At 37.5% G+C, this 27,216-nt stretch overlaps 1 protein-coding gene and 1 long non-coding RNA gene across 14 annotated transcripts in view; one reads left to right on the plus strand and one right to left on the minus strand.

Annotated features, from left to right (window-relative positions):
- Window positions 1-25,690, minus strand: LOC140610064 (uncharacterized). The gene is made up of 4 exons (XR_012011843.1): window positions 25,515-25,690; window positions 3,351-3,444; window positions 295-388; window positions 1-218 (listed from the first exon to the last, which is right to left on the minus strand). It is a non-coding gene; the product is annotated as an uncharacterized lncRNA (long non-coding RNA).
- Window positions 1-27,216, plus strand: part of FHIT (fragile histidine triad diadenosine triphosphatase) — a 1,386,045-nt gene that overhangs the window by 483,537 nt on the left and 875,292 nt on the right. The window lies entirely within an intron of this gene.

The raw sequence follows: 27,216 nt of genomic DNA on the forward strand, positions 1-27,216 counted from the left end.
TCTTATCATCTTGGAGAAGTTCTTTTAATACAAGATACAACACATAGAGGAAATAAATTGACTGATTTGATTTTGTGAAAGTGAAAAAATCTGTATGACATGACATCATAGTAGCCTTCAGGTTCATTCACATATATCTTAGTTCTCTTCCTTCTGGGCAAATTGAATGGGTACACTTCCTTATCCTCTTGAATTTAAGTGAGGCCACATGTTTTGCTCTAGACAAATGAAATGTGAACTGAATGATATAGGTTGGCTCTGGGCAAAAACATTGAGAGCTAGTACATTTCTTACCATGTTTCTCTTTTCCCCTTGTCAGGATGATAAGTAGATAGTGAAGGTCACCAGCTTGTGTCCTTAAGTGAGGATGACATGAGCCCTTGTTAATCTGGGAAATGGACATGAGTTATAAGTCAGGAAATAAACATTTGTGTTTTTATAAGCCCCTAAGGTTCCGGGAGTTATTTGTTCATGCAACATTACTGAACTCATCAAGACTAATGTAGTCAACATAACAAAGTTAAAACATAAGAAATTATGATTTCTGCTTCCCATGCAAATAAGTAAACTCCCACAGAAAACAACTATAAACTCTAGACAAAAATACAAAACAAATCAATTCTCTGTATGTGTAGAGTGGAAAAAAAGGCAGGTAGACTCTGGAGGGGAGTTGACACCTGAACAAAGGGATTGGCATGGCTCACATTACCCATCTTGAGATCACACTGTAGTCAGTACTACACAGGGTAGCCAAAACTCCAATGGGAAACACAGTCTTTCTGGCCAGAAGAACCAGAATATAGAGTCTGGGATGACCATAACTATTAGAAAGTGGCAGGGTAATTTTAGAAATGATAAAGCCAGACAGAGAGAAACACAGATTTTTTGTATAAATCCTACCCAAATCACTGGCTGACCCTTGTAACACACTATACAAGCAGCCAGTGAATTTGAAGATAGATAAATACAAGTTTTGCATATGAAGAGCAAAGGGGAAAAAAAGATTTAAAAAACCCCAACCAGAGTCTCAGGGTCCTGTGGGATAATAGCAAAAATTTTAACATACTGGTAATTAGTGTCCCAGAAGGAAAGGAGGTAGAGAGTGGGGCATAAAAACTTCTTGAAGATATCATGGCCCCAACTTCCCAAAGTTAGTGAAAGAAACATATTTACCTATTCAAAATGCTGAGGCACATCATAATAAACTAGTTGAAAATCCCAGATGCAATATCTTGAAAGCAGAGAGAAACAACATACAATATACAACAAGGGAACCACATTTCGAAAAAAAGCCAACCTACCTTCAAAAACGATAAAAGCTGAAGGACAGTGGGACATTATCTTTCATGTACTGAAAGGAATAGAAGTTATCAATCCAGAATTCCATATCCAATGAAACTATACTTCTGGAACAGAGGTAACATAACTTCACTTTCAGATAAAAATGGGGAATATTTATTGTCAGCAGACTACCCTATAGTACAAGAAATGCTATAGGAAGTTCTCCAGGATAAAACAAAATAATGGAAAACTTGCATCCTCAGGTGAGGATGAAGACATCACAACTATCCAGGCAAATATAGAAACCCATTTTTCCTGTTAATTTCTTAGAAACATATGTATCTAATAAAAATAAAAGCATTGTGGGGTTTATAATGCATGTAGATACTATTCAGATGACAACGTGAATGGGAAAGGGTTTGTAAATTGGCCTGTACAATTGCAAGGTTTCCATGTCTTACAAGAAACAGTATAATAATAACTCTAGGTAGACCAAAAAGAGGATGGATTGATTTCTAGGCCATGTATGTGGATGGGAATTATGATTCCTAAAGGGAAGGGTAAAGTATGTGTGTAGAATGGAACCTTGTAGATCTTACTGACTCACATGCTAGGCAGGTGGAAATAATCACATTTTCTATTTTTTCCACATCAAGCAATCTCTTGGCAAAAAGCAAGTGACTTTCAAACTACATGTTCAAGGATAGTTTAGGAGACATAGCATAGTTTCTTTCAACTGTCCATTTTCATTCCTTAAGTCACAGTAGATAGCAAGTCCAGAAAAAAAAAAAAAAGAAAAAGAGAATGATATTTAACTATTTTTCTTCTGTTATACTACAGACCTACAGGGGCTTTTGAGAAACCAGTTTGAGTGGGAAAGATATAATAATTCTTGCCAACAAGGTTGTTTGGTGCTCTATTGTGGTTCTTGAACCAGGCTCAGGAAGCTGACCAGGTGTTGGAAGAGAAGCCAAGAATGTATGATGGGATGTGTTAATGGGCAGCTCAGCTGTCCTTGGAAAGGTTCGTGGAGCTGGGCTAAAGGGTCCAGAGTACTGACCTTCCTCTATGGTAGGGCAGACTTTCTCTCTTTATGAGGTGTGGCAAGGGACAGAGATGGCAGGTCACACAGATAAAAGACAGCACATGGAGCAGAAAGAACACGAACTCTGAAATCTACAAGTCCTACATCTGAACTTGTCTACGTGATGTCCTGCTGTGTGACTTTGAGCCTGTCAGGCTGAGAAATAGTCCCTCTGAAATAATCGTGTCAAGTTCCTGGAACATCTGAATGTGACCTTATTTGGAAAAGGGTCCTTGCAGATGTAATTTAGTTAAGAATCTTGAGATAAGGAGGTCATCCTGGTTAATCCCAGGGAGCCCTAATTCTCTCAGAAGTATTATCAGAGATAGTAGAGGGGAATTTGAGGCACACAAACAAGAAGGTGATGTGACCATGGAGACACTGGAGTAATGTGGCCTCAAGCCAAAGAATACCAGCAACCACCAGAAGCTGGAAGAGGCAAGGCATGGAATCTCTCCTCAAACCTCTGGAGAGAGCATGGCTCCACTAATACCTTGATTTTGGACTTCTGGTTTCTGAACTGTGACAGTATAAATTTCTGTTGTTTTAAGCACCAAATCTGTATTAATATGTTACAGCAGCCACAGGCAGGAAACTAATACAGCTATCTTTAGACTTCCCTGAATCTCAGCGCTCTTATCTGTAAAATAGGGTCATACCCATTAACACGAACACTAAGTGAGAAATGTATAAAAATAGAAAAAGGAGAAAGCAAAGAGTAATAGGGAACATGGTAGGATAAAAAGAATGACACTTCTTATTTGATGTTAACTAATTCATTTCTGATGATCCAACGACATTTCACCCAACAGTGGTTTCCAGGAGACAACTGCCCATTATTTTAAAAGACAAAAATGATGTAAACCCAACCTCCCAACTAATTTCCTGAAATGTAAGTAAAACAGTAAAATGCCCATGGTTGAGCAATAAACTATCAAATTAGGATTTAAAATACTTAAAAATTGTATTCTCGGGAAATACTTGCTTTGTATGCTTTGTATGTAGTAACTTTCTTTACTTGCTTTGCTTCCTTCTCCATCCATAATTGTCTTCAATATATTTTCAACTCTTTGAAGACTCTGACAGGAAGCCAAAAAGAAGAGCTAAATGTGAAAGGCAGGGAAATGTTTGCAGTTCAAGCACTCAGTGGCAGAGTGTGGCTCACACTGATGCTCTCATAGCCTTTTAGCATGGGCAATTTCTGCAATGCATATCCTTTATGTTGATAATCAGCATGCTTTTCAAAATATCACACATGGTTCTGACATTCTACTGAATGCATTTGGAAAGTTTCTTGATGATTTTCTGGTATGTCATTTTGTAGAAATTTTTCTATTGAATTTTGGTGTCAGAAATCTAAACTTTTGCTGCATGAACATTGGTAAAATTTATGTGTTATTAAATTTTGATTTTTAAAAACCAAGAGGCATTTTATCAGGAAAATGTTAAGGCAATATTCTACAAGAATGAATGACAACATATATATCAACAGTAAATCTCAAAAATACTATGTTGAGTTAAAATTTTATTTTATCTTTATTTTTTAAGATTTTATTTATTTATTCATGAGAGAGAGAGAGAGGCAGAGACACGTGCAGAGCGAGAAGCATGCTCCCTGTGGGGAGCCTGATCCCAGGACCCCGGGATCACACTCCAAACTGAAGGCAGGTGTTCAACCACTGAGCCACCCAGGTGCCCCTGAGTTAAACTTTTAAAAGGCAAGTTGCAGAAGAATCCAATATGATACCATTAAATAAAAACATAAAACATGCAAAACAAAATAATTTCCACCTAGTTGTCAGGTTATTAAATATAATGATACTACTACTTAGATCTGGAGATGGTCAATTCTTACATTGTGAAACTGTGCATAGGGACAGTCTCCCTAGGAAAAAGTAAACTTTTATATTTTTTGATCCAGTAATTTCGTTTCTAGAAATCTTTCAGGAGAAAATGACATGCAGGGAGAAATTAATTATTATAATGGTCAATTACAGCATTTATATAATAATTAAATACTCTATTAAATAATCTATCAGTAAATGGGGGAATTGTTAAATTGTGGTACATAAGGTAGCACTTGAAAATCTTTTTAAAAAGTGTATTTAATGGGGAAGTACTTACACTATAATGTTCAGTGAAAAAAGATACAAAATTACATTGCTATATGATCTGTATTTGATTTTTAAAAATCAACAAACAGAAGAAAGTGAGTGCACACACATAAATAAGACTGGGAAATATCAAAACATTATCAGTGTTTGTCTCTGAGTGATAGAATAATTATGATTTTAAAAATGACTTGCTGTAATTCTCAAATTGGGTGCAGTAAGTAGATATTACTCTCATAATTAACAGCTTCATTGGCCTCATTCTAAAATGAGTAGATATTAATGAGGATTGTGGTTGTTTTTCCCAACTGGGCAGAATCTTATCCTTTTGCCTGTTCCTATATTGCCAACTTCTGCAGATGCTTGAGAGGGAAGGATGGATTTCTATGTGAAAGTGCTTAAAGGGGCTATAGAAAGTAATATAAATCATAGGAGCATTATAGGGATTGAATGAGATAATGAATCAAGGGAGCCTTACACAATTCCTAGCACAAGTTAGGATCTAACCATTGTATTATCATTGGCTTATTACTGCTATATTACTATGTTACAGGTGAAAGTTTGCAAATTATTTCTTGTTTAGGACCAAATAATCAGTTTTCATGCTACCTACAAATGCAAAAGTCTTAAAGACAGAAAACAAGGTGGTATTTATTATGTCACTAGTATGTCTGAGACAGGAAGAGTTTGGGGAATGAGCAGAAAGAAACAAATGTTAATTCTTGTTCTTAAAAAGAAAGGACTCTGGTCTCCATTACAGATAGTCATCATGCACATGCTGGGGCCACTCTTTGGGAAGAATCAGGGATGCTTGGAAACAATAAACCTTTTGCAATTTAGAATTATAATCTATTTACAGTACCTTCTGTTCCTAACTCTGGTCTTTATTATGGATAACTGATTCCATGTGTGTAACTTGGAGCAGGAAGGGCAAGATAGAGTATGGAGATTGTTAAACTCTAGATTTTGATAGTATTTTGGAGAACTCCTTACAGAAAAATCTGTCAGTTGATTGGCCAAAGTAGTAGAGCTAATACTTACTAATTTTGCTTTCCTTTGAATGGTGATATATAATACAGCTTGTTTCTGCAGTAAATATTTTTTTCTTTTTTTGCCCAATAGGTTGGCATCTATGATAATTTGACATTGATAGACATAAGCAGAAGTGTGTTCCAAAAGAGACAAAAGATTTAGTGAATGTGATTTTATATGCCAAAAACTGTACATTAGTAGCTTTTATAACAAGTGCCCTTGAAGGGAAATATGTTGAAATTGTGTCAGACATCGATCTTCTCCAGGCAACTAAAAGAAAAAGGAAAAACAAGCATAACAGTTTTTAAAAATCTGTTTGAATGGAATTAATGGGTTCTTGGTAGAAGATTTGTAATAGTGATATCTCCTCGTTTCTTCTTTTGCTTGGAAGCTATACATAAGGATTTATAGGGATGATCATGGTCAAACCTATTTGGTCTCCAAAGCATGCCCAGGAGAGGTTGTAAGTCTTATCTTATCTGGCATGTATGTAATTGCAGGTAGCTGCCAGTTAAGGAGTTGGATAACTCATTTTGGTTATATTCTCTAGGTGACACAGTAGACATTTTTGCCTATCTTGAGTTCTCCATTTGTACCTGGTAGACTGTAAGCTCTATTATGAGACTACTTCTAACTTGTTCACTTTTATACTTTAGCCTGGTTGCACTAGGCAAAAACATATTGAACAAATAAATAAATCATGAATAACCTAGTGGTTGTTTTATAAATCCATCTATCATCCATCCATCTATCCACTCATCTTTCAAAGTTGCTTTCTTTATCAGAAACTTTAGCCTTTGCTTCTTTTCTTGGGAAGTGACCACCAAGGAATTGTCAAATACACATGGTAAAAATCACCTTGAGGTGAAATTATAATCTAATGGGTAGAAGGATTGATAAACTTGAGAACAATTATACTACATTCGTCATGTTGACACACAAACTATTAGAAACATCTCAGCAAACGAAAAAGGGAGCATCTACTGGATCTAATCTTTCTCTCCTTCTCCCCATTTTTAGCTGCTATTTACATTTGCTTCTCTTAAACGTATTTGATTCATGACAAGTTTAGAGCCACTTTTTCTTTCCTAAGTTGATCTTTTTTTTTTTTTTTAAATTTTTTTATTTATTTATTTATGATAGTCACAGAGAGAGAGAGAGAGGCAGAGACACAGGCAGAGGGAGAAGCAGGCTCCATGCACTGGGAGCCTGATGTGGGATTCGATCCCGGGTCTCCAGGATCACGCCCTGGGCCAAAGGCAGGCGCCAAACCGCTGCGCCACCCAGGGATCCCCTAAGTTGATCTTTGAAGAATGATGTACTTAGCTGTAGCCTATTTAGATCGTTGATCTGTATTTAAACCCCTAGAAAGGGATTGTGTTTTAACTTTAAGATAAAATCAATAAATAAAAAATTGATAAAGAAACAAACTAATCCTTAAACATTCCTAAATATATACTCTTTCCCACTTCTGAAAGAAACGCTGCTTAATCTTAACTTATTAGAAACTTCTTTCTGAGAGTTCAGTTAGCTTTGGGTTCACCTTTACTCAAACATGTAAAAGCTAAAATGGCACAAAGAGAATTTATTACAAACTTGATGCAGTTGGAAGCAAGTGTTATTACTAAATGCTGTTGATCTAGATAAGCTCCTTGATGATCTGAAGTTACATTCTATCACAGAGACAGAAGTAGTTTATTGTAAACTACTGCTTAGGCATAAGATACAACCAATACATAATTATCTCTTTGAAGATCTAGTTGTAGTGATACTGCTGGAAACTGGTGAGTTAGACCAATAGAAATTTCCTTGTAATCCCCAAACCTCCCTACAAAACTGTTCTCTTGCCCAGTTGATCTTCACAGCTTTTGAAAAGAAAATGTATGCAATAAATTGAGCTCCCCCTTTCTCTTTATCTGACCTCCTCTCTTCCTGAGACACAGTCATTAGCTGTCAGTTGGCTATCCAATAACATGGGAAGAGGAGTGAAAACAAGGAGACTGTGGCTCAGCTGGTTGAATGTCCAACTCTTGATTTTGGCTCAGGTTCATGGGATCAAGCCCTATGCAGAGCTCCACACTCAGCAGGAAGTCTGCTTGAAATTCTCTCTTTCTCTCTACTTCTGCCCCTCCCTCCACTCATGCTCTCTCTCTCTCAAATAAATAATCTTTTAAAAAAGCCAAGGAGATAGTAATTCATTTGATAAATATCATCCTTTGTTCATGTGCAGTATATAGTAGTGGGTGGTCAGAGAAATAGAATCATTTGTAAAGTTCAGGTGTTAGTGATGAGATGATGAGTGAAGAGAGATGTTATAGCACTTTAGTTTTCAAGAGCAGTGATTTTAGAAAATTAAGGACTTCTGGTGTCAGCCATAATGGGACATCTCGTATTATTCTTGACATCCTTTCATGAAGAACTATAGAATAAGATAAAATGTATGAGGCAACTGTTTAGAGAAATTGACTAATAGGCTATGTAGGAGTTTGATCTTTGAGGGGAGATAAACCCTTGAGATAGGTCTTGCATTCACCTTGGTTTTATGCCCAGAGTGCTTTCTCTGGACCAGAAAGTAAGGAGATAGAGCCAAGCATTAGGTGGTGGGCTTAGTGAACAGAAGAGGCAGGGTTTGTAGTTTGAGGCTTTGGGGTGGCTAGAATTAGCAGAGCGGAGTACTGAAGAAAAAGGACATGCATGGGAGAAGGCATTTAGAAGTATATGTGGATGTTCCTTTGTAGGTCATTGTCTGAGGACTTGGTATGCATAAGTAGGGCAGGACTCCTTGAAGTCTAGTGGAGATTGGTCTAGTGGAGAATCAAAGATGCCGGACCTGGGAGATGTTGGAATTCTATTGTAGCCTGAGAGGAGAGACTTCATTGGACACTTGGGATTTAATTGAGACCCCAGAAGAGTCAGCCTTAGGAGGGAAGGCCATGCTCTAGAGGAAGGCCATGTTTTAAGGCCAAGGAGAGAATCACAATACACCAGTCCTCACAATGAAAGGATAAAGAGGATCTCTTAGTAATATAATTGCCTGCCAGAACAAAACTCTTAAGACAGTACAATGTAGATACCCTAAATGTATCATTCAGTATCCAACATACATAAAACCCCCTGCTACATGAAGTAGCAGACTTATCAACAAGAAAAAAACAGTCCATAGAAGCAGACCCTGAATTAACCTAGACATTGAAATTAGAAGATACGATTTTAAAAGAGCTGTGATTCATAAGCTTAAGAAATGTAAAAGGCATAAAAATGGATGACATAAAATGAATGAAAAGATGGGAAATTTCAGATAAATAAATGTAAAATACTAAAAAAACAAAGAATGGATAATCTGTAACTGTTAAGGATAATTTCTGAAATGAAAAATTTACTTAATGACCTTTACAACAGATTAGAGACTATAGAGTCAGTAAACTTAAGACAGATCAAGAGAAATGATCCAATCTGAAGAACAGAGGCAAAAAGGGGTTGGGGGGAATCTTCAGAGACATATGGGACAAAACCATCAGTCTAATATTTGTATAACTGGAGTATTAGAAAAGAAGAGAGAATGTGTTAGAAAGAAGCATTTTAAGGAATAATGGTCCTGTAGTGCCTGGGTGGATCAGTCAATTAAGCATCTGCCTTTGGCTCAGGTCATGGTCCCAGGGTTGTGGGATGCATTCATTTTTTAACAGAAAGAAGGAAGGCAAGATAGAATAGGGGAAACATAGCACAAGTATTAAGTGAAGAGCCATATGGTAAATTTCAAACCCAACTCTATCATTACATCAAATGTTAATGGACTTAACACCCCAATTAAACATCAGAGATTTTTAATATGAATAACAAAAATAAGACCTAACTATATGCTGATGATAATACAAGCACTTTAAATATGAAGACACAAAGAGTTGAAAGTAAAAAGAATGAAAAATATATGCCAGGCAAATATTAATTTTTAGAAAGTCATTGTGGCTTTATTAATCAAAGTAAACCTCAACACAAGGTTTACCAAAAATTAAAAAAAAAATTCATAATGATGATACAGGCCTCAATTCATCAAGGACATAAAATAATATTAAATGTTTACATAACTAGCAACAGAACCTCAAAAATTGGGAAGCAAGGGCAGATTTTATTCTCCCAACATTATATTCTAAAAAAATTAAACATAGAAAAACTGAAAAAATTCATTTTTGTATATTCTTTTATTGGAGTTTGATTTGCCAACATATAGCATTATACCTAGTGCTCATCCCATCAAGTGCCCCCCTCAGTGCCCATCACCCAGTCACCCCATCTCCTCGCCCACCTCCCCTTCCACTACCCCTGTTCTTTTCCCAGAGTTAGGAGTATCTCATGTTTTGTCACCCTCTCTGATTTTTCCCACTCATTTTCTCTCCTTTCCCCTATGATCCCTTTCACTATTTTTTATATTCCCCATATGAGTGAAACCATATGATGATTGTACTTCTCCAATTGGCTTACTTCACTCTACATAATACCCTCCAGTTCCATCCACGTCGAAGCAAATGGTGGGTACTTATTGTTTCTAATGGCTGGGTAATATTCCATTGTATATATAGACCGTATTTTCTTTATCCATTCATCTTTTGATGGACACCAAGGCTCCTTCCACAGTTTGGCTATTGTGGACATCGCTGCTATGAACATTGGGATGCAGATGTCTTGGCTTTTCACTGCATCTGTATCTTTGGGGTAAATCCCCAACAGTGCAATTGCTGGGTCATAGGGCAGGTCTATTTTTAACTCTCTGAGGAACCTTGACACAGTTTCCCAGAGTGGCTGCACCAGTTCACATTCCCACCAACAGTGCAAGAGGGTTCCCCTTTCTCCACATCCTCTCCAACATTTTGGTTTCCTGCCTTGTTAATTTTCCCCATTCTCACTGGTGTGAGGTGGTATCTCATTGTGGTTTTAATTTGTATTTCCCCGATGGCAAGTGATGAGGAGCATTTTCTCATGTGCTTGTTGGCCATGTCTATGTCTTCCTCTGTGAGATTTCTGTTCATGTCTTTTGCCCATTTCATGATTGGATTGTTTGTTTCTTTGCTGTTCAGTTTAATAAGTTCTTTATAGATCTTGGATACTAGCCCTTTATCTGATATGTCATTTGCAAATATCTTCTCCCATTCTGTAGGTTGTCTTTTAGTTTTGTTGATGGTTTCTGTGCAGAGCTTTTTATCTTGATTAAGTCCCTATATTTCAGTTTTGCTTTTGTTTCCCTTGCCTTCATAGATGTATCTTGCAAGAAGTTGCTGTGGCCAAGTTCAAAAAGGGTGTTGCCTGTGTTCTCTAGGATTTCGATGGATTCTTGTCTCACACTTAGATCTTCCATCCATTTTGAGTTTATCTTTGTGTATGGTGCAAGAAAATGGTCTAGTTTCATTCTTCTGCATGTGGCTGTTCAATTTTCCCAGCACCATTTATTGAAGACTGTCCTTTTTCCTAGTGGATACTCTTTCCTGATTTGTTGAATATTAGTTAACCATAGAGTTGAGGGCCCATTTCTGGGTTCTCTATTCTGTTCCATTGATCTATATGTCTGTTTTTATGCCCATACCACACGGTCTTGATGATCACAGATTTGTAGTACAACTTGAAATCGACATTTTAATGCCCCCGACTCTGGTTTTCTTTTTGAATATTCCCCTGGCTATTTGGGGTGTTTTCTGATTCCACACAGATCTTAAGATTATTTGTTTCAACTCTCTGAAGAAAGTCCATGGTATTTTGATTGAGATTGCATTAAACGTGTAAATTGCCCTGGGTAGCATAGACATTTTTACAATATTCTTCCAATCCATGAGCATGGAATACTTTTCCATCTCTTTGTGTCTTCCTCAATTTCTTTCAGAAGTGTTCTGCAGTTTTTAGGGTATAGATCTTTTACTTCTTTGGTTAGGTTTATTCCTAGGTAATTTATGCTTTTGGGTGCAAATTGTACATGGGATTGAGCCTTTAATTTCTCTTTCTTCCATATCATTGTTAGTGTATAGAAATGCCAGTGATTTCTGGGCACTGATTTTGTATCCTGCCACACTGCCGAATTGCTGTATCAGTTCAAGCAATCTTGGGGTGGAGTCTTTTGGGTTTTCTATGTACAGTATCACGTCAGCTGCAAAGAGGGAGAGTTTGACTTCTTTACCAATTTGAATGCCTTTTATTTCTTTTTGTTGCCTGATTGCTGAGGCTAGGACTTCTAGTACTATGTTGAATAGCAGTGGTGAGAGTGGACATCCCTGTCTGGTTCCTGATCTTAGGGGAAAGGCTCCCAGTGCTTCCCCATTGAGAATGGTATTTGCTGTGGGCTTTTCGTAGATGGCTTTTAAGATGTCGAGGAAAGTTCCCTCTATCCCTACACTCTGAAGAGTTTTGATCAGGAATGGATGCTGTATTTGTATTTTGTCAAATGCTTTCTCTGCATCTAATGAGAGGATCACATGGTTCTTGTTTTTTCTCTTGTTGATGTGATCTATCATGTTGATTGTTTTATGAGTGTTGAATCAGCCTTGTATCCTGGGGATAAGTCCCACTTGGTCCTGGTGAATAATCTTAATGTACTGTTGCATCCTATTGCTAGTATCTTGTTGAGAATTTTTGCATCTGTGTTCATCAGGGATATTGGTCTATAATCCTCCTTTTTGGTGGGGTCTTTGTCTGGTTTTGGAATTAGGGCGATGCTGGCCTCATAAAATGAATTTGGAAGTATTCCATCCCTTTCTATCCTTCAGAACAGCTTTAGTGGAATAGATATTATTTCTTCTTTAAACGTTTGATAGAATTCCCCTGGGAAGCCATCTGGCCTTGGACTTTTGTGTCTTGGGTGTTTTCTGATGACTGCTTCAATTTCCTCCCTGGTTATTGGCCTGTTCAGGTTTTCTGTTTCTTCCTGTTCTAGTTTTGGTAATTTGTAGTTTTCTAGAAATGCGCCCATTTCTTCTAGTTTGCCTAATTTATTGGCACATAGCTGCTCATAATACATTTTAAAATAGTTTGTATTTCCTTGATATTGGTTGTGATCTCTCCTCTTTCACTCATGATTTTATTAATTTGAGTCTTTTTTCTTTTTAATAAGGCTAGCTAATGGTTTATCTATCTTATTAATTCTTTCAAAGAACCATCTCCTGTTCCTTTTTAATCTGTTTTACAGTCCTTTGGTCTCTATTTCATTTAGTTCTGCTCGAATCTTTATTATCTCTCTTCTGCTGTTTGGTGTAGGTTTTATTTGCTGTTCTTTCTCCAGTTCCTTTAGGTGCAAGGTTAGCTTGTGTATTTGAGGGTTTTTTTTCCAATTTTTTGACAGATGCTTGTATTGTGATGTATTTCCCTCTTCGGACTGTTTTTGCTGTATCCCAAAGATTTTGAATGGTTATATCTTCATTTTAATTAGTTTCCATGAATCTTTTTAATTCTTCTCTAATTTCCTGGTCGACTCATTCATCTTTTAGTAGGATGCTCTTTAACCTCCACATGTTTGAGTTTCTTCCAAATTTCTTCTAGTGATTGCGTTCTAGTTTCAAAATATTGTGGTCTGAAAATATGCAGGAGACAATCCCAGTCTTTGGTATCAGTTGAGACCTGATTTGTGACCCAGTATGTGGTCTATTCTGGAGAAAGTTCCATGTGCACTTGAGAAGAATGTGTATTCAGTTGCATTTGGATGGAAAGTTCTAATATATATGTGAAATCCGTCTGTTTCAGTGTATCATTTAAAGCCCTTGTTTTTTTGGTGATGTTGTGCTTAGAAGATCTGTCATTTGCAGAATGTGCCATGTTGAAGTCTCCTACTAGAGTATTATTATCTAAGTATGTCTTTACTTTGGTTATTAATTGATTGGTATACTTGGCAGCTCCCACATTAGGGGCATAAATATTCATGATTGTTAGTTCTTCTTGTTGGATAGACCCTTTAAGTACGATATAGTGTTCCTTTTCATCTCTTATTACAGTTTTTGGGATAATCTTTATCTGATATGAGGATTGCAACCCCAGCTTTCTTTTGAGGACCATTTAAATGGTAAATTGTTCTCCAACCTTTCATTTTCAGGCTGGAGGTGTGCTTAGGTCTAAAATGAGTCTCTTATAGACAGCAAATAGATGGGTCTTGCTTTTTTTACCAGTCTGAAACCATGAGTCTTTTGATGGGATCATTTAGCCCATTCACATTCAGAGTAACTATTGAAAGATATGAATTTAGTGTCATCATAATACCTATTCAGTCCCTGTTTTTGTGGATTATTTCTTTGGGCTTCCTTTTTCTTTTACAGAGTCCCCCTTAATAGTTCTTGCAGAGCTGGTTTGGTGGTCACATATTCTTTCAGTTTCTGCCTATCTTGGAAGCTCTTTATCTCTCCTTCTATTCTGAATGAGAGCCTTGCTGGATAAAGTATTCTTGGCTGCATGTTCTTCTCATTTAGGACCCTGAATATATCCTGCCAGCCCTTTCTGGCCTGCCAGGTCTCTGTGGAGAGGTCTACTGTTAATCTAATATTTCTCCCCATATAAGTTAAGAATCTCTTGTCTGTCACTGCTTTAAGGATTTTCTCTTTATCTTTGGAATTTACAAGTTTCACTATTAAATGTTGAGGTGTTAAACAGTTTTTATTGATTTGGGGGGTACTTCTGGATCTGAATGCCTGTTTCCCTCCCCAGATGAGGGAAGTTCTCAGCTATGATTTGTTCAAATATGCTTTCTGGTCGTCTGTCCCTCCCTTAATTTCCTGGAACCCCAATAATACATAGACTCTTTCTTCTGAGGCTATCATTTATCTCCCTTAACCGTTCCTCGTGGTCTTTTGTTTTTCTCTCTCTCTCTTTTTTTTTTATCTGTTATATCTCCCAAAATTAAATTCAGTACGTTGATGGGAATCTAGAAGTGGAAAATATATCTAAGACCTGTAATTGTAGAAATATGAATATCAAAAATGAAGAAACTTAAAAATGAAGAGGTGGTAAAATATGTAGTTAAAGTGTGAAAAGAAAAAAATTTGGAAATTTTTAGTCTGATATAAAAAGGAGTTGTACTGGAAAAAGGGAAAAATAGGAGGGGTGCCCTCTACTTCTATATACTGTAAATCCCTCGACTTCCCCTGGAGCTTCCCAGCTCTGTTTCGGTCAAGAACTTGCTCTTCCCCTGTCCTTCCAGCTGGTCTTCTAGGGGAGGGCGTGCTGTGATGATTCTCAGGTGTGTGCACCTGGGGGAGCTGCGCAGCCCCCTGCCAGGTGCACGGCTCAGTGGGAGCTGTTTATCCTGTGAGGCCCCTGTTCCCTAGCAGCCCGCCTCTCCCAGGAACAGGGTGACACCAGGAGGAACAATCACACTGGTGACAGGCAGGCCTCCAGTCCTGGAGTCAGCTCCCCCAGTAACTACCATAGTCTCCCAGTCTACTGGCCTGGATGCTCCGGGGGCGGGGGTCATTGGCCTGAACAGCCCGCAGGGCGCCCAGCGGCAGGAGCATCCTCCCTGTCCTGTGCCCTCCCGCCTCTTAAGTAGGGGGAATTTATGTCCCTGTTCTACTTAAGGGACATAAGCTCCCCGGGGGGACTGCAGGATCCTGGACTGTGTCCCCCAGTACCCTGGGATCCAGGGCCTGCGCTGCTGGGATCGCGCACCTGGAGCCGGGGCTCCCTAAGGCAGCAGGGCGCAGGCCCCTCCGCGCAGAGCCCCCACCTGAGCTGCTCCCCAGGCCCCGCCCGGCGCTCCAGCCCTTTACCGCGCTGGGCCCGCGGGGTGGGCGCGCTCCCCGGGGCGCACCTCCTCTACTGGGGACCCCGGGAGACTGGAGGCCCCGCTGCCCGTCCTGCGCTTCGGCCCGGCTTCCTGGCTGAGCGCCTTTCCTCGCGGGGGGGCCCCTTCCCCACTTGATTCTTTTTTATGTATTTATTTTTTTCCACCTTCCTATCTTGTTAGAAGTGAAAACCCTTCTCTCTGTAGCGTTCCAGCAGTTCTCTGCTTAAATCTCAGGTCGGATTCATAGGTGTTCAGGATGGTTTGAAGGTTACCTAGGGAAGTTGGTGGGGCCAGGTGAGGTGAGGCCCCTGCTCCTCCACCATCTTCGAAATGCCCCTAACTGAAGAACTTCTTACAGTGAGCTCCCTATATACCCACACTTGCAGGCCACCATTAACATCACATTTCTGTCTGTTCCTCCTTCTTTCTGTCCATCAGTTTGCCAAGTACAGTGGCTTTCAGACTGCTCTGCAAAGCTCTAGGGAGTGTGTGTGTGTGTGTGTGTGTGTGTGTTTTAGAGGACGGCAATGCTCTGAGAAGACTACTCCCCCTCTGACCTGGGAATTTATGCTTTTGTCTTTTATTCTAGTTTATATGTTGGGCTTGCATTTAGATTTTACCTGATGATATAGTTTTATGGCTAAAAGAATAATTTTGACAGAGTACTCCACCTCCCAATCTAGTTTAGCATAATCCAGAAATTAGTGTGTTTTTTTATAACTCTGAGTGGGTATACCCATTTTGGGTGGCTTTGGTGAGGACAAGGATCATCCTTTCTTGTGAATTCCCTTCAGGTCTAGACCCATAGCAAGAAGTCAGTATACCTTGTAGGATGAATGCAATTAAAAAAACTGTATGTTTTCTAAAGAATATTGTATTTTATAGACCCACTGTGGGAATATGACACAAGTTGGACAGTTCTCTGACAGTCACTATGTTAATTACCAACTAATGAGACTATTTTATTTTCAGAATTCCCTAAGACCATTTATTAAGTAGAACAGGGACATAAATTCCCCCTACTTAATCTACCTTTTATTGTACTGACATCCCCTAACTCAGAAATGTCAACACTGAAGCCTTGCTTGCTTTTAAATTAAACAGATAAAGTTTGAAGAGAATTTTGTAGTCTGAGAGGTGACATCTAATATGTTCTAAATACCAAGACTTACTTTTCTTCTGAGAACATTCCTAAAAGAGGGAAGCCCTGATTGCTCATTTCATGTTTTCTGAAGCTCTATTTCCACTGGTCACATTCTCCAGGAGGGCCCTGTATATGCAGTGTAACCAGTAATGGAAAATCTTCTACACAGAACGTGCTCAGAAGACTTGATGAACTTAAGAAATTTCCTTTATCCTTGGGGATACAGTGTATGATATCTGTGTCCCCACTCTGAATAAAAGACAAGAGGCACTAAGAAATAAAGAAGGAAGGTTGTCTTAAGACGCCAATGAAACACAATGAGATTTTCCGTGTTTAAGGAAAGTGCCTCATTCATTCCATTCCTGCTTCAAAAAGCCAAGCAGCATGTGTTGAGGCTGAGTTTTCTACTCTGGGAAGATTTATTTTTTACTTACCAAGAAGGCATTAGAGTGGGAAGAATTTTAGTCTCTTTCCCACCATACCCTAAAATTAATTTCAGCTTGATTAAAGCAATAAATATATAAAATCAAACATAGATAAACAGAGAAAAAAATGAGTATCCCAACTACAGTGAGAGAGGATCTTATACACTTAAGGGCAAAAAGAAAAGATCGTAAAAGAGTAGTATATTTGACCTCATTAAAATTAAAACTCATGTTTGTCAAAAAACAAAAACCAGGCAGCCCGGGTGGCTCAGTGGTTAGCACCGCCTTCAGCCCAGGGCATGGTCCTGGAGACCTGGGATCGAGTCCTGAGTCGGGCTCCCTGCATGGAGCCTGCTTCTCCCTCTGCCTGTGTCTCTGCCTCTCTCTCTCTCTCTCTCTCTCTCTCTGTATGTGTGTGTGTGTCTTTCATGAATAAATTAAAAAAAACACACAAACAAACAAACAAACAAAACAAAACCAAAATAGAGAGAAGTATGTGCAGCACATATGAGGGACGAGTGCCTGGGGATCTTAAAAGGCTAAGAGCTCAAACCAATGGATAATAATGCATGATTCCAGTAGTTAAGTAGAAGGTCAGACATCAGGCCTATTGCATTTGAAAACCCTCATCATTTCCAATCCTTTCATGTTCAGTGGGAGAATTCAGTTGTCCAGGATCTCTGCTGGCTTGGTATCCCTTCACTCCTACTTCAGAGCTCCACCAGGGGGCTGACCTTACATTTCATTGCATTCCCTGCCCAGGGCACTCTGATCTCTAACATGCAATCTTTAGTGATGCTTCTATGAGCTCTAAAATCTTGGAGTTTCCTTGCAATATTGTTCTGTACCATTTGTTGTTAGGCATCAGTGTTTGATATTCATCTTTTATTGGAGATGTGGTGGTTTCAGTTTTAGAAAGAAAATGTGACATGTTCCCCTTTTTTACATTCAACCTTCTCTGGAAGATTGAATGCTTGAAGTGTGTGTGTGTGTGTGTGTGTGCGCGCTCCAGAGTATAGGCTAGAGGGGAATAATGGAAGTGGTGAGGGGGTGTGCCCTAGCATTAACATGTTTTCTGATCTGATCATTTCAGGAAGTTCATGACCAAGTAGGCATATGTTCTGAGCCATGTTTTAGTATATTACATTAAGCAGGATTCTCATTGTTACTCCTGTGTCCATTTACAGGAATGGGCACTTATGGGCCATGCTTACATTCTGCCAACGACCTCCCTCTTAGCGGATAGGTCTTGTTCTGTTGTATAGCCCTGAAGAAAATATGCATAAGTGTTTATTGATTCAGTATACATGCATTCATTAAGAGTTATTCAGTGAGAACTTACCATGTTCAGGATACCATAAAGTACAAAGAGAAATTCTCAAGGAATTTCAAATCTTAGTTTCTGTTAATATACTCATATAAACATAAGCTCAAAAAGGGTTAAGTACCATAAGAAACTTGAAAGGTAATATACAATTAAAAATATAGTAAATGGAGATCCATGGCCCAGCAAAAGTGGTATAGACCCAAATTTCCTTGCTCTATCACAAAGCACAATTATGAATTCCAAAAATGAAGCAAGAGACAACCAAATAAGAACTCTAAAAGGTGATAAGAAGAAGATGAGCTGGTTTGAGACCTTGGACTAAAAGAACAGCACAGAGCAGGGTGTCTAGAGCCCTCCCTCCCCAAAGAAGAAGCCACTCAGACCAGCTGTTTCCCAATGCCCATCTCAGTGACAGGAGGAAACCCAGGGAGGTTGATTCTTTCTTGGATTGAATGGGAGTTTCTCTTCCAACATCAGACAAGTTTTACACTACCAGCAAGGGGATTGATGAGTGCCTTAGCAAAAATATATAATAAATATAATTAGTATAATATAATATAATATAATATAATATAATATAATTAACATAATGCCAGAGGAAATGCTCCCCTTCCCCATTGGGCCTGAGACTCATCTTTCCAACAAGAGATACTGAGGCTGGCAGGCAGAACAGCAGGAGAGACCCAGCTACATCAAATGGATTAATCCAGAAAGTCACTTTTTCTGCAGGCCTCACATGCCTCTCACCTGCCCAGAGACATTGCAGCAAGTTGGCAGACCCAGCAAAGGGGATGCAGGAATAAGTTGTCAATTCCAGAAAGCCTCTTGGTCCATTTATGCCTGAAATGCTCTTTTCTTGCTCAGAGACTCTAAGGCAGCTGGAGATACCAGTACAGGATTCTCACCACATTCCTCTCCCATCCAGAGACACCTAAGGCCCAGCCTGGGGAACCCTCTTCCACCTCCTAAGGCAGCGAGATGATGAAGGAACAGTGAGAGTCCTCATGACATTAAATAAATAAAGCAGACCAAAATAACATTTCAAAGAGTGTGAAAATTAGAATGCCATTGGAACTACAGCTCATAAAAGTAGCCGCATGATTAATTTTGCAGAGTTGACTGCCTGCTAAAATAAAAGATTCAATTAGAACCCAGAGTCATCTAGCATAATAGACAAAATATCCAGGATATAATTTTAAAATCATCCATCATACCAAGAACAAAGAATATCACAAATAGAATGAGAAAAGACTATCAACTGATACCAATACCAAGATGAATCAGATGTTAGAATCATCTGACAAGGATTTAAAAGCAGTTGTCATGTAAATAATTCACCATGATCTCAAATTCTTCTGATACAAATTAAAAAAAAATAGGAAGTCTCAGAAAATAAATAGAAGTAATAAGGCAGAGCTGAATGGAAATTATAGAAATGAAAATTATAATAGCAGAAATTAAAAAAATTGCTGGATATTCTTAATAGCAGAGAAGAGATGAGAGATGATAGAATTATTGAGTATGAGGAGAAAACAATAGAATTTACCCAATGTTAACTATGGAGAAGAAATAGAAAAAGTGAACAGTGCCTCAGGGACCTGTGAAAAATAACTCAAAATCCAACATCCATATTATTGGGGTCCAGTAGAACTGAGTGCTGGGTGTTTAAAGAAATAATGGCTAAAAACTTTTCCAAATTTGGTAAAATACACAATTGGATATAAATCTAAGAAGCTGACTAAAATCTAGAAGTGATAGAGCAAAAGAAATCCATGCTTTGGATTTCTTTTAAGCTTTCAAAACTGGAATCCAAAGAGGTAAAAATCTTGAAAGCAGCCAGAGAAAGAACACATTACCTATAGAGGAATACCAAATCAAATGACAGCTGATTGCTCATCTTATACAATGGAGACCAGAGGAAGGTGCCACAATATTTTTGAAGTACTGAAAGAACTGTCAACTCTGAATTCCATATCTGGCAAAGCTGTCCTTTAGGAATGAAGGAGAAATACAAACACTCTTGGATGAATGGAAACTAAAAGAAGTTGTTGTTAACAGACTGACTCCTAAAGATTGGCTAAAGGAAGTTCTTCAAACAGAAAGGAAAAGATACAAAATGAAATACTGGAGAATGATGAAGGAACAATGGAAACAGATTTTTAGATACATACAGCAAACTATTCTTTATGAGTGTTACAAATTGTATTTGTTGATTGAAACAAAAATTATAACATCATCTGATACTCAATGGTATTTTTTGAAAGATTTTATTTATTTATTCATGAGAGACAGAGAGAGAGAGAGAGAGAAAGAGAGAGAGAGAGAGAGAGGTAGAGATGCAGAGGGAGAAGCAGGCTCCATGCAGGGAGCCCAACATGGGACTTGATCCTGGATCTCCAGGATCAGGCGCTGGGCTGCAGGCGGCGCTAAACCACTGAGCCACCCACACTGCCCTACTCAATGGTATTTAAAAGTGGGAATGGTAAAGGGACTTATATGGAAGTGAGGTTTTCACATTTTACTGCAAGTCATAAAATATTGATAATAGTAGAGTGTAATAAGGTACATATTCAATTATAATATCTAGAGCAACCTCTATGAGAACTATACAAAGAAGTGTATCCAAAACCACTCTAAATAAAGATGGAATTCTGAAAAAATGTTCAATTAATTTATAGGAAGGCAAGAAAAGAATGAGAACCAGGGGAAAGAAATAGAAAAGTAATAAGAAGGTAGACTGAAATGTTAACATATCAATAGTGATCTTAAATGCAAATCATCTACATCACCTATCAAAAGATAGAGATTGATAGAATGGAGAAATAAACACAGTCTAACTATATGCTGCTTATGAGCAGCTCAGTTCAAAGGCAGAGATTCAGTAAGTTGAAAGATGAAAGGATAGAAAAAGATATACTGTGCAAATATTATTTTTTTAGAGAGCCAGAGTGGCTATATGAATATGTGATAAAAGTAGTCTTCAGAACAAAGAAAATATTTAAACCAGACACACTATGTAATGATAAAAGCATTGACCATCCTGGAGATTGTACATAACTCTAAATGTATGCACATTAAACAATAGAGCCTTGGGATGCCTGGCTGGCTCAGTAGTTGAGTGTCTGGGTTTGACTCAGGTTGTGATTCCTGGGGTCTTGAGATCAGTCCTGCATCAGGCTCTCTGTGGGGAGCCTGCTTTTTCTCCCTCTGCCTGTGTCTCTGCCTCTCTCTCTCTCTCTCTCTCTATCATAAATAAATAAAAATTTAAAAAAAGCCTTAAAATACATGAAGCAAACACTAATAGAGCTGAAGGAGAAATAGAGAAATTGACAATTATAGTTGGGGACTTCAATGCCATCTCTCAACAATAAATAGAACTACCATATAGAAAATCAGCAAGCATATAGAAGATCTGAACAATATAGTCAGTAATGTCTAATTGACATACAACAATCTATCCCAACCATAGCAGAATACATATATATTTTTTAAGAACCCATTCAACATTCACTAAATTAGACATATCTTGGAACATACACACCTGCAAAGTTTAATAAAGTTTCAAAAATTGAAAGCATGCAGAATATGTTCTCTGGCTATAATAAAATCTAACTAGAAATCAATTACAAAAAAGACAACAGAAGAGGTGCCTAAGGTGGCTCAGTCAGTTAAGTGTCTGACTCTTGACTTCAGCTCAGGTTATGATCTCAGGGTGCTAGGATCAAGCCTTGTGTTGGCTCTCCATGCTCAGTGAGGAGTCTGTTTGAGGATTCTCTCACTCTCCTTCTGCCCTTCCCCCTGCTTGTGTTCTCTCTCTCAAATAAATAAATAAATCTTTAAAAAAAGACAACAGAAAAAAACCTTCAAATGTGAAAATTAAGCAACATACTCCTATAATATCCATAGAGGAAGTCTTAAAGGAAATTTAAAAATGCATAGAACTCAATAAAAATGAAAACAAAATATATCAAAATATGTAGGCAGGAGCTAGAGCAGGACTGAGAAGGAAATTTATACCACTGAATACTTATATTAGAAATAGCAAAAGGTCCCAATTTAATAAACTAAGTTCCTACCTCAAGCAAGTAGAAAAGGAAAGGAAAAAAAGGCAGACAGAAGGAAATAATAAAGATAAAGGCAGAAATCAATGAAATAGGAAAAAGATAAAGTGAATGAAACAAAAAGCATGTTATTCTAAAAAAATAATAAAATTAATAAACGACTGGCAAGGTTGACAGTTAAAATGATCAATATCAGGAAAGAAATAGGGAATATAAATACAGATCCTATAGTCATTAAAAGATAATAGGGTTATACTATGAATAACTTCATATTCATATTCAACTACTTAGAATTAATAAATCAGTTTTTTAAAAACCATAAACTACTTAAACTCAGGCAGGGTGAAATAGACAACTTGAATAGCCTATAATCCATTAAAGAAATTAAATTAGTACTCAAAAGTCTCCCCAAACAAACTCCAGGATCACATGCTTTCACTGGAGAAGTCTACTAAATGTTTAAAGAAGAAGTAGTATCATTTTTACAGTCTTTTCCAGAAAATAGAAAAGGCAAGACTTCCCAAATCATTTTATGAGGCTAGTAATATCCTGACACCAAAATAAGATAAGACCACAAAAAATAAAAAAAAAAAAATGAAGGGAGGAGTGAAGGAAGGAAAGAAGAAAAGATTATTACAATCCTCTATCTCTTGTGAACTTTGACACAGAAATACTAAACAAAATATTAGCAAATCAAATCTAACAACGTGTAAAAAGAATCCTAGATGGTATTTATTCCAGCTATGGTTTACTACTTTAAAGTGAATCAGTGTAATCCACCATACCAACAAGCAAAATAAGTGAGTTTGGCAAGGGCATAGGATACACGCAAAAGTCAATTACATTATGTATGCATAGTATTTCTATATGCAGAAACCCAAATTTAAAATGTACTACCATTTACAAAAGTTTCAAAGAAAATGAAATACTTATATATACATTTAACAATACTTGTACAGAATTTATGTTATTAAAATTACAGAATGCTGGAGGAAGAAATCAAAGAAGACTTCAATAAATGAAGAGACTTAGAAGTCTCAACATAGTAAAGATGTCAGTTCTCCCAAAAATGATACATAGGGGGAAAAAAATGATACATAGGTTTAATGCAATTCCTAACAAAATTCTAGCAAGCTTATTTCTTATTTCTAAATAGCAAGCTATTTCTAGTATATGTAGAGGAACAGGCCCTGTAATAGCCAAGACAATCATAGCATAGTATAAATAAGAGAAGAATTACTCTACCCAATATTAAAATTAACTGTGGTACGGGCAAAGGATACAATGGAACAGAATAAAGGACCCACAAATAAACCCTCATACACATGCTCAAATGATTTTTGACAAAGATACAAAAGCCATTCAGTGAAGGAAGCCTAGCTTTTCAACAAATTGTGATGGAGCATTAAACATCCAATTAGCATTGACAAAAAAAATGAACATTGATCTAAACCACATATCTTACTCCAAAATTAACTCAAAATGGTTATAGACTTAAATATAAAAATATTGAAATTTTAGAAATATTAACACAGGAAAAAATTCTTGGGATCTAAAGCTAGATATGGAGTTCTTAGACTTGACCCCAAAAGCACAAATCCGTAAAAGGAACAATTGGTAGATTGAACCTCATTAAAATTAAAACTTTTTCTTTGTGAAAACCCATGTGCAGAAAATGACAAGACAATCTACTTGCTGGAAGAAGAGATTTACAAACCACATGAATTTTACAAAGGACTAGTATCTAGAATATATAAAGAACTCCTAAAACTTAGTGGTAAAAAAACTGAAAACAATCCATTTAGAAAATGAACATCACAAGACATGAACAGATATTTTACCAAAGAAGAAATACAGATGGCAAAAAGCACATTAAAAGATGCTCCACATCATTAGCCACCAGAGAATTGCAAATTGAAACTGTAATATCAGTACACATATATCAGAGTGGCTAAAATAAAAAATAATGACCACACTAGTTATTAGTATGCAGAGAAATTGATCACTCATACATTGTTACTGACAATATAAAATGGCCCAGTCACTCTGGAAAAGAGTCTGGCAGTTTCTTATAAAACTAAACATGCAACTACCATATGACTGAGCAATTATACTCTTGAGCATTTATCTCAGAGAAATGAAAATTTATGTTCACATAAAAACTTGTACATAAATATTCATAGCAACTTTACTCACAACAGCCAAAATCTGGAAATAGCCCAGATGTTTTTAACAGATACATAGTTAGATAAACTGTGGTACCCATGGAATTCTACTCAGCAATCAAAAGGAATGAACAATTGGTACAATCAACAACTTAGGTGATTCTCCAGAGAATTATGTTGAATGAAAAAAGTCATCTCAGAAAATTACATTCTTTTGGATTCCATTTATAAAACACTTTTGAAATGACAAAATTTTTGAAATTGAGGATAGATCAATGATTGCCAGAACTTAGGGATGGGGGTGATAGGGGTGGTTGCAAGAGAAAGGTGGGTATGGTAATAAAATCACAACATGAATGATCTTTGTAGTGAGGAAAGTGATGACCCAACACAAATTATAAAATTGTATGGAAGTTAACACACACATACACGCATTGAAATGAGTGCAAGTGAACTGGGATTTTGGGGAACTCTGAATAAGATTACTATAATGTATCAGTGTCAGTATCCTAGTTGTGCTGTTATACTATGGTTTTGCAAAGTGATACCACTAGATGAGACTGGATATAATATACATGGGATTTCTCCGTATTATATCTTACACATGCATGTGGATATATAATTATCTCCATAGTAATTTCAATTAAAGTTACATATATTAAACACTTCCTAAAAATTTATATAGGAGTTATATATGTATAATATTTTGAGCCTCTACTATGTGCTATGTACTATCCTAATGATTTTATATTAATAAATCCATTTAATCCTCCAAATAACCCTATGAAGTGAGTAGCAATATTATCTCCATTTTCCAATAAGGAAAGCAAGACATAGTGAGATTAAGTGAACCGTCTAAAGTTGCAAGCCTAGTAAGTGGCAGAACTTTAATTAGAACCCAAAAATCTTTGGCTTCAGTATCTGCAGCCCTAACTAATAGACTATTCTCTCTCTTCACTTGGAACTGAGAGCATTAGAAAGAACTTTCTGGAGAAAAATGGCATTTTAAGCTTCCTAAAAGGGAAGATTATGATCTGATATGTTTTAATTACATTAATTAATTTGTTAATTAATTACATTAATTACACTGTACATAGGAGGAACTTAATACATATTTGTTGAATCCATAAATGACTTACCTTCTTTAATCCACTAGATGATTCCTTCAGTCACTATTTGCCAGCAGCCTAGGGTTTGCGATATGAGAAAATGAGGGACCCAGAACAAGGAGCTCATTTTATGTTATTGCATCATTGAACTTTCTCTCAACTGAAGTCACTGTTTCCCAAGGGGGGAGGGGATTTGTTGGCATCCTGGTGGGACAATCCTTTTTTGTGTGGAGATAATACACTGCAGAACTTTAACCAACATTTAGAATGTTCCCTACATTCTGACGCCCAACCCCCCCACCCAATATTGGGACATTTCCTGATTCCTCCTAAGCATCCTGGTCAAAAACCAGTGCCGTTTGTCTCTTTCTGGGTATCCTAGAACTCATGAAACAGAACTTACAGGATTCCCATGACTTTAGAGGAACGTTCCATCTTATCCCTTGCCTTTTTTTTTTTTTAATCCCTTGCCTTGACTGCATGCATGTGATACAAAGAAATAGAACTTCCTTGCTTTTGCAGTGGCTCTAAGTTTGAGTTTGAAAGGATCTAAAGTGTTCATTTTGGGTGTTTTGTTCTGGCCATTCTTTTCTTGATGGACGTAAAGAAGTTTCCCCTTTCAGAGGAATGCTACTGAGCACATTCCACCATAAGGCATACCCCAAACCAATTTCTTTCAATCTCAAAAGAAAAGAAATATCTGAAATGGAAAAGTATTAATGAATTATCATTGTACATGTGAAAACTCTTCTGGAAGGGCAATTTTCTCTTGTTGACTCATGGTGAAACAGCAGCGTTAATTACGTTGCCTTGTTAAATCTGGAAGAATGTGGTGAACATTGGAAACCTTTCAGTTGTCTGTGGAAAGACATGGAAAGGATCAGAAACCATCTCCATCAGAGAAGTGCTAAGGCAGCTGTGTGCCTCCTGGGACATGGCATCTGGATGTGCAGAGAGAAAGTTGTGAGCTCAAGCCTATGGGACTTTTGGGGGAAATTCACAGGGACGTGAGGGGTGGGGGAAGGTGGAATTTCCACTTCAGATTTTGAGAACTAGACAACTTTCTCTCCTTTTTCTCCTTTCCCAGTGAATAGACGGGAAGGAGGTGACTTTGAACAGAGTTGCACCTGGATTCATTTAGATGCTTATGTCTATACATACACTTGTTGTCTTCATCTGTGGTGGCAGATGAGCTTCCTAGCCATTGAGAACAGAGAGAGCAGATCTTGCCCCTGAGTAATACAGTTCTGTCAAAAGAGCCCAAGCGAAGTGTGAGGCTTGCATAGAAAAAAATAAAAACAAAAGCAACATGATGACTGGCACTAAAAAACAGAAACACAATGTTGCTTTCACAGAAATCTAGTTCCAGAATAGGAATTGTGGGTAAACGATGAGCCCAAAAATGTAGAATGCCATTCATGGTTAAAAAAAAAAAAAAAGAAAAAAAAAAAAGAAAAAGAAAACACACACACACACACACACACACACACACAAAAACAAAAAAACAAAAACAAAACAAAAAAAAAACAAAACAAAAAACAAAGCAACTGGAATTCAGAGGCCCAACTTTTGTACCCCACTTGAATTTCAGATGAGATAAAACCAGCCTCTCTGCTAAGTTGCAGTGCAAAAGCTTAACATGGCTTCTTGAGAAAAGCAATTTATTTTAGATGATAGTACAGCAGGTATCATTTAAACTGCTAGGAATTGTAATTGAACTCAGGACCAACCT

Source organism: Canis lupus, chromosome 19 (assembly GCF_048164855.1).
Source record: "Canis lupus baileyi chromosome 19, mCanLup2.hap1, whole genome shotgun sequence".
In the NCBI taxonomy this organism is placed as follows: Eukaryota; Metazoa; Chordata; class Mammalia; order Carnivora; family Canidae; genus Canis; species Canis lupus.